This window comes from Schistocerca gregaria, chromosome 9 (genome assembly GCF_023897955.1).
Source record: "Schistocerca gregaria isolate iqSchGreg1 chromosome 9, iqSchGreg1.2, whole genome shotgun sequence".
Classification (NCBI taxonomy): Eukaryota; Metazoa; Arthropoda; class Insecta; order Orthoptera; family Acrididae; genus Schistocerca; species Schistocerca gregaria.
Window position 1 is genome coordinate 118,825,807 of NC_064928.1, and position 7,622 is coordinate 118,833,428.

Below are 7,622 nucleotides of genomic sequence, written 5' to 3' on the forward strand. Positions count from 1 at the left end.
TCCTCAATATTACAGACCAATATCCTCAATATCGGTTTGTTACAGGATTCTCGAACATATTCTCAGTTCGAATATAATGAATTTCCTTGGGACAGAAAAGTTCCTGTCCATGCATCAGCACGGCTTTAGAAAGCATCGCTCCTGCGAAGCGTAACTCGCCCTTTCTTCACATGATATCTTGCGAACCATGGATGAAGGGTATCAGACGGATGGCATATTCCTTGACTTCCGGAAAGCGTTTGACTCGGTGCCCCACTGCTGACTCCTAACTAAGGTACGAGCATATGCGATTGGTTCCAAAGTATGTGAGTGGCTCGAATACTTCTTAAGTAATAGAACCCAGTACGTTGTCCTCGTTGGTGAGTGTTCATCGGAAGTGAGGGTATCATCTGGAGTGCCCCAGGGAAGTGTGGTAGGTCCGCTGTTGTTTTCTATCTACATAAATGATCTTTTAGATAGGGTGGATGGCGATGTGCGGCTGTTTGCTAATGATGCTGTGGTGTACGGGAAGGTTTCGTCGTTGAATGACTGTAGGAGGATACAAGATTACTTGGACAGCATTTGTGATTGGTGTAAAAAATGGCAGCTAACTCTAAATATAGATATATGTAAATTAATGCAGATGAATAGGAAAAGAATCCTGTAATGTTTGAATACTGCCACCATCTTTGCGAAAGAAGCGGCGACACTTTCTGCGCAACCCACCCATCATTTTTCACGACAATGCGCGGTGCATACAGCGCAAGCTGTGGCTGCTGCGTTCGGTCGATGGGACTGGGAAGTACTGTACCATCCTCCATACTCCCCGGACTTAAGTCCTTGTGACTTTGACTTGATTCCGAAGATGAAGGAACCACTTCGTGGCATTCGCTTCAGAACTGTTCCAGTGATTCGCACCACCAACAGAACAGGCTCTGGTAACGGTATAGTAAGCCTTCCACATGGCTGGCAACGGGTTATACACGACGCTGGTGACTAACTTGAAGGACAGTAACAGGTGCAAACATGTAACTCTTTCGTATCGGTTGTGAATAAACAGCTGCTGCTATTCAAGTTCCATCCCTCACGTCTGCTTCAGTGCAGATGCGCTAGCATCATCGACCGAACTCCTATAGGAATCAATAATTTCCTAGAAGGGCTAGCCGGCCGGTGTGGCCGTGGGGTTCTCGGCGCTTCAGTCTGGAACCGCGTGATCAATACGGTCGCAGGTTTGAATCCTGCCTCGGGCATGGATGTCTGTGATGTCCTTAGGTTAGTTAGGTTTAAGTAGTTCTAAGTTCTAGGGGACTGATGACCACAGATGTTAAGGGCCTTAGTGCTTAGAGCCATTTGAACCATTTGAACCTAGAAGGACTAAATGGGTGAGGGACGCTGCATTGCAGCCTGCAGTTGAGAATCTGGGTCAGCTGGAAAGCGTATTCAGATGGCCGAGGCGGTTTGCACGCACGGCAGCTCTGTGTGTTCTGTCATAGGGTTAGCTGTCCCCTGTAATTAAAAAAAACTGAGTCAACGGATCAATGATGAACTTGAATAGGTGTCTTTGGGTGTCCGCCACGAGCAAATGCAACGAGCAATAATGGACACAACGAAGAAAAGAAGGCAATCGTTCTAGGGAAGCAGAGCATTCAGGTTCTAATCCTGATCCAGCACAAATTTTCAACTTTCGGCGTTGCATTACCAAAAGGATTGTGCGGTCGGAAGTCAGGATTTCCAACTGATCCTTTCCCTTTGCACCCTCATCCTCTATTCCATACAAATTCAGGGATGCGACGGTACTATAAGCAAAAATATCCAGTAAACGCGGACTCTTAAATGGATACTTTAAGAGCTGTGAGCACTCGTTCATCTTTGGTACTCTGAAACACATCTAATGTACTGAACAAGGAAGTTTTCCGGGTTTGGTATCACGTCATAATGTAAAAACTACTGCTGCTATAGAAAAACCAACGTTTCGACCACGATTGCAGCGACCTTCTTCTGGGTCTAATTAGACCATTAGACCATTAGACCCAGAAGAATGCCGCTGCAATCGTGGCCGAAACGTTGGTTTTTCTATAGCAGCAGTGAGGTCTACTTAAACCATTAGACCCAGAAGAAGGCCGCTGCAATAGTGGCCCAAACGTTGGTTTTTCTATAGCAGCAGTAGTTTTTACATTATGACGCGGTACCAAACCCAGACAACTTTTATGTCGACTGACTCTGGCCGCCAAAGCCTACGCAATTATATTACTGAACAAGAGTTTGTAGCTCTTAAGTTACAAATTTTAGAGCCCATGTTTACCCGGACAACCACTCGCGAGAGATACGGAAATCGGAGAACATGCAGTAGAAGAGTTGCGTTTCACAATTTGAAGAGTGATCATGGGCTGTTTCCAGAATGAGATTTTCACTCTGCTGCGGAGTGTGCGCTGATATTAAACTTCCTGGCTGATATGAAACTTCCTTCAGAGTGAAAATCTCATTCTGGAAACATCCTCCAGGCTGTGGCTAAGCCATGTCTCCGCTATGTCCTTTCTTTCAGGAGTGCTAGTTCTGCATGGTTCGCAGGAGAGCTTCTGTTAAGTTTGGAAGGTAGGAGACGAGGTACCGGCCGAAGTAAAGTTGTGAGGACGGCGCGTGAGTCGCGCTTGGGTAGCTCAGTTGGTAGAGCACTTGCCCGCGAAAGGCAAAGGTCCCGAGTTCGAGTCTCGGCCCGGCACACAGTTTTAATCTGCCAGGAAGTTTCATGGGCTGTTTTATTTGTGACGAGTAATGAGTAGCATTCGATGGTGTAGGCCGTCGTACTACTGCACTTCGTAGCCCTCGTTTACAGATAAGGGAGGATCAAGTGTGCCTGCTTTTGCAATTAAGAACCTACGCATCTGATTCTACATATTATTTTACAATGTAAATCACACTGATGTTCAAAAGTTACTTGAGTGTTTGCAGATGTGGTTGTACAGTACAGATAAGACGGCTAGACGCAGAGATCGCTGTCAGATAAGCTGCTTGTATGGTAACGTAGTCATCTGTTCCTTACGGGTTGATCGTAATGGGTCACGAAACCATCGAAATGCTTGGTTTCGGTGGTCGCCCCTCGGACCCCCCCATCAGGTTGACTGGTTTCGATGTGTGTTCCCCATCCAGCCGTCGTAACTGTCGCGGTGGCCGCTACACGGCGACTGGTGGAATACAAACCACAACCACTGGAGTGAGGAGAAAACTCCACGAAGTGATAATGCCAGGCGCACCTGCCACGCATACTCACCGAAATCAAGCACTCCATTGGTGGGAGGCGAGGGGACTCATCGATATCAAGAATCCCGAAGGGAACAAAAAACTATTAAGTCCACGTCGTTGTTCCTGCATCACGATAAACGTAGTTTGTAGTGACACAATGAAACCAGTAACCTTATTGTACTATCAAATTTGCAACATTAATGTAAATTTTGAAACTAAACATGAACAGTTAGAACACAAAGGTTTACATTTACATTGTAAATGAATGTAGAATCAAATGCAACGGATCTTAATTGCAAAAGCAGGGACTCCTGATATTTGTTGATTACAGCGCCATCTACCACGAATAGAAAACTATGGTTTGGGTAAACGGTACGTATTTGTGGCTTAGAATACAAATATACAATAAACATGCGGGTGTTTCCACTTGACCTCCACCCCCTTGTAATGGTACTTGAATTACGTAACCATTACCACACCTCAACTCAACCTCTCGATACCAGCAATATTCTACTGTGTTTCTGTAAAGTTGGCCGGCCGCGGTGGTCTAGCAGTTCTAGGCGCTCAGTCCGGAACCGCGCGACTGCTACGGTCACAGGTTCGAATCCTGCCTCGGGCATGGATGTGTGTGATGTCCTTAGGTTAGTTAGGTTTAAGTAGTTCTAAGTTCTAGGCGACTGATGACCTCAGAAGTTAAGTCTAGGGGAGTGCTCAGAGCCATTTGAACCATTTTTTTCTGTAAAGTTGTTGACATATTTCTGAGACAACATTCAGATTTGATTTCATTCATGTAGAGGTATTTTGATACATCGATATGTTTATATTGCAATGAAATTATTCTTATGTGTATTGTTTCTTTTGTCACTATGATCATTGACGTACTAGTAACTCTGATTTATGGGCGTGTAAGCGATTATTAGTTAGTTAGTCAGAGAGTCGGACCTGGAGGAAGTCAAATCTTGGATGTCATGTTGGAAAGACGCGTATTGTAGCCATTTTATAAAAATATGAACTTTAACAGTGAGGAAGACGTTTTCAAGTATGTTTTGTATTGTGAAGTGATGTTTTGTGTGATACGTGATATTGCAGCAAAAGTAATAAAAAAGAAGTGTAACTTAAATTCGGATTGCTGATTATTTTTTTATATCACCATGGTGCTAACTTTCAAAGGTTTAATCTTCAAGAATGGTTTGTGAAACACATCTATAAAACTTTTGAATATAGCAGAATAAAACCTAGGCCTCTTTGCATCCGAGCTTGGAATCATCACCACCTAGATTTTCGACGACTGAGCCATGATTTTACAACGAGACCAGCGTGGGAATCACGAAAAGATGAGTGCCTAGTTCATTCATTATGACATGAAATGACTTTATTAACTGTGCTCTAATGACACCTGCCACATAACAACTTTGTTGTTGCCCGAAAATGCAGTATTTAGCAGCGTGAGCAACACTACAATCGTTATTAAATTTTGAGCTTTGTTGTGATATGGTTGTTAGACCCTCCACGCAGGAGGGAAGTTTAGTACGTGGTCAGTTGTAGGACGGACACATGTCCTCTTTACTACTATTAACTTCTCACCTAGAACATATTTTTCGTACTATGCGTCGTTTTCAAGATATTCAGTTGTCTCAAGTTAAAAAGAGAGATCTTGTATGACATACTGGTGTGCAAAACATACGGAGGAAAACAACTTTCGCAGGACGTGTGCCACTGCCAAGTAACGTGCTTCGATGGAAGTGGGACCACACATAAAAAGAAATACTATTCTAGTACAGAAAGTAATTGAAAGAAAAGTGGAATGAGACGAAATGGAATGCAAGTTTTTTTGAAAGACAACAACTACACTTAGGTCACCACCATTGATCATGGCCCCTGAACTGTACAAACGATTGGACACCGTTCTCACAAGGAGAGGCCGCGACGTTGGCATCACATGTTTACGTCAAACTCTGTACACCTTTACTAGGCCGTTAAAACAACATAATGTGTCAAGTAGTAATGTGCGCTACTTTGATAATTCCGAGAAAATCACAAGAGAAGTTTTACGCGTCTGTTTTATACGTGATATATCTGTGCGAAAGATCAGTTTGGATTCTGCAGAAATGTTGGAACACGTGAGGCAATACTGACCCTAAGACTTATCATAGAAAATAATTTAAGGAAAGGCAAACCTAAGTTTCTAGCATTTGTAGACTTAGAGAATGCTTTTGAAAATGTTAAGTGGAACACTCTCTTTCAAATTATAAAGGTGACAGGGGTGAAATACAGGGAGCGAAAGGCTATTTACAATTTCTACAGAAAGCAGATGGCAGTTATAAGAGTCGAGAGACATGAAAGGGAAGCAGTGGTTGGGAAGGGTGTGAGACAGGGTTGTAGCCTATCCCCGATGTTATTCAATCTGTATATCGAGCAAGCAGTAAATGAAACAAAAACAGTAGGTATTAAAATCCATGGAGAAGAAAAAACACTTTGAGGTTCGAAGATAACATTGTAATTCTGTCAGAGACAGCAAAGGATCTGGAAGAGCAGTTGAACGGAATGGACAGTGTCTTGAAAGGAGCATATAAGATGAACATCAACAAAAGCAAAACGAGGATAATGGAATGTAGTCGAATTAAGTCGGGTGATGCTGAGGGAATTATATTAGGAAATGAAACACTTTAAGTAGTAAAGGAGTTTTGCTATTTGCGGAGCAAAATAACTGATGATGGTCGAAGTAGAGAGGATATGAAATCTAGACTGGCAATGGCAAGGAATGCGTTTCTGAAGAAGAGAAATATGTTAACATCGAGTATAGATTTAAATATCAGGAAGTCGTTTCTGAAAGTATTTGTATGGAATGTAGCCATGTATGGAAGTGAAACACGGACGATAAATAGTTTAGACAAGAAGAGAATAGAATCTTTCGCAATCTGGTGCTACATAAGAATGCTGAAGACTAGATTGATAGATCACATAACTAATGAGGAGGTACTGAATAGAATTGGGCAGAAGAGAAATTTGTGGCACAAATTGACTAGAAGAAGGGATCGGTGTTAGGACATGTTATGAGCTATCAAGGGGTCACAAAACGTGGAGGGCAGCGTGGAGGGTAAAACTCGCAGAGGGAGACAAAGGGACGGTTACACTAAACAAATTAAGAAGGATGTAGGTTACAGTAGGTCCTGGGAGATGAAGATAGAGTAGCATGGAGAGCTGCATCAAACCAGTCTCTGGACTGAAGTCCACAACAACAACATCTGTGCGTAGCAGCTAGAGGTTAGAGTTCATAGCAGTCAAGTGGTGCGAGAAAAGTATACTTGACTTTTGGCTGTTCCTTAATGAACACCATTGTGCAGTTGTCCGCAATCCAAAAGACAAACAATTTTTCTGCAATTTGCTTTGTAGTGTCTGTAAGGTGTCAGGCAAATCCAACACCTTCCATGAAAACCCTGACATGATAAGCAAATCCAGTAGTATGTCACATAGCTCAGAATAAATCGTGACATTAAATTAACCAAAGTAATACGAGTAACGAGTGAGCAAATGGAATACCACAGACTAACACAAGAATGCCTAAATGCCTGTCGTACCTTCCCACCGTGAGACCGACGCAGTTCCGAGAGGAGAAACGAGAACAGAAGCCGAGAGCAGAACCGTGTTAAGCTAGAAGGCCCTACGATAAGGGACGGACTGGACACCCACGCCGCCAGCCAGCCGTGAGACTTTTTCGTGTCTCTGTTACATCAAGGACCACCCCCCAACCCATGTTAAAAGCTAGAGCCCTCCAGAAAAGCAGTATAGATCTTACGATAACACAAAAAGGGCCACTATCACCCGCAGGTTTCAGCTTGAGACTTTTTCGCGTCTCTGTTACGTCAAGGACCACCCCCATGCCCATGTTAAAAGCTAGAGCCCTCCAGAAAAGCAGTATAGATCTTACGATAACACAAAAAGGGCCACTACCACCCGCAAGTTTTAGCGTGAGACTTTTTCGCGTCTCAGGTACGTCAAGGACCACCCCCCAGCCCATGTTAAAAGATAGAGCCCTCCAGAAGAACAGTGTAGATCTTACGATAACGCTATAAGGACCACACCAGCTGCAGGTTTTAGCGTGAGACTTTTTAGCGTCTCTGTTACGTTGCAAACTTTAAAAACATTGCCCTACCACGAAAAGTATAACGTTTCTCATTGGATAGACAGAATTTTGGTAGGCAGAGCTGAAGGTTAACATTGAGATCCTGATTGGTCAGATGAAAACACAGTCAGATAGTTTTTTTAAACCAACTTCGGTAAATTGTAGTAAGGAGTATTTAGGAGAGAGTTAGTTCCGAGATGGCGAGGTGAGCGGAGCTGTACTGCTCGCCGCTGCCCTGACGCTTGCTAAACACCGACAAGGTAATGAACGCACGCGATGC

At 43.5% G+C, this 7,622-nt stretch overlaps 1 non-coding gene across 1 annotated transcript; it reads left to right on the forward strand.

Moving 5' to 3' along the window:
- Nucleotides 1-2,625: 2,625 nt before the first annotated feature.
- On the forward strand, nt 2,626-2,700 carry Trnas-cga (transfer RNA serine (anticodon CGA)). Its single transcript has one exon. It is a non-coding gene; the product is annotated as a tRNA-Ser (tRNA).
- The last annotated feature ends 4,922 nt before the right edge of the window (nt 2,701-7,622 follow it).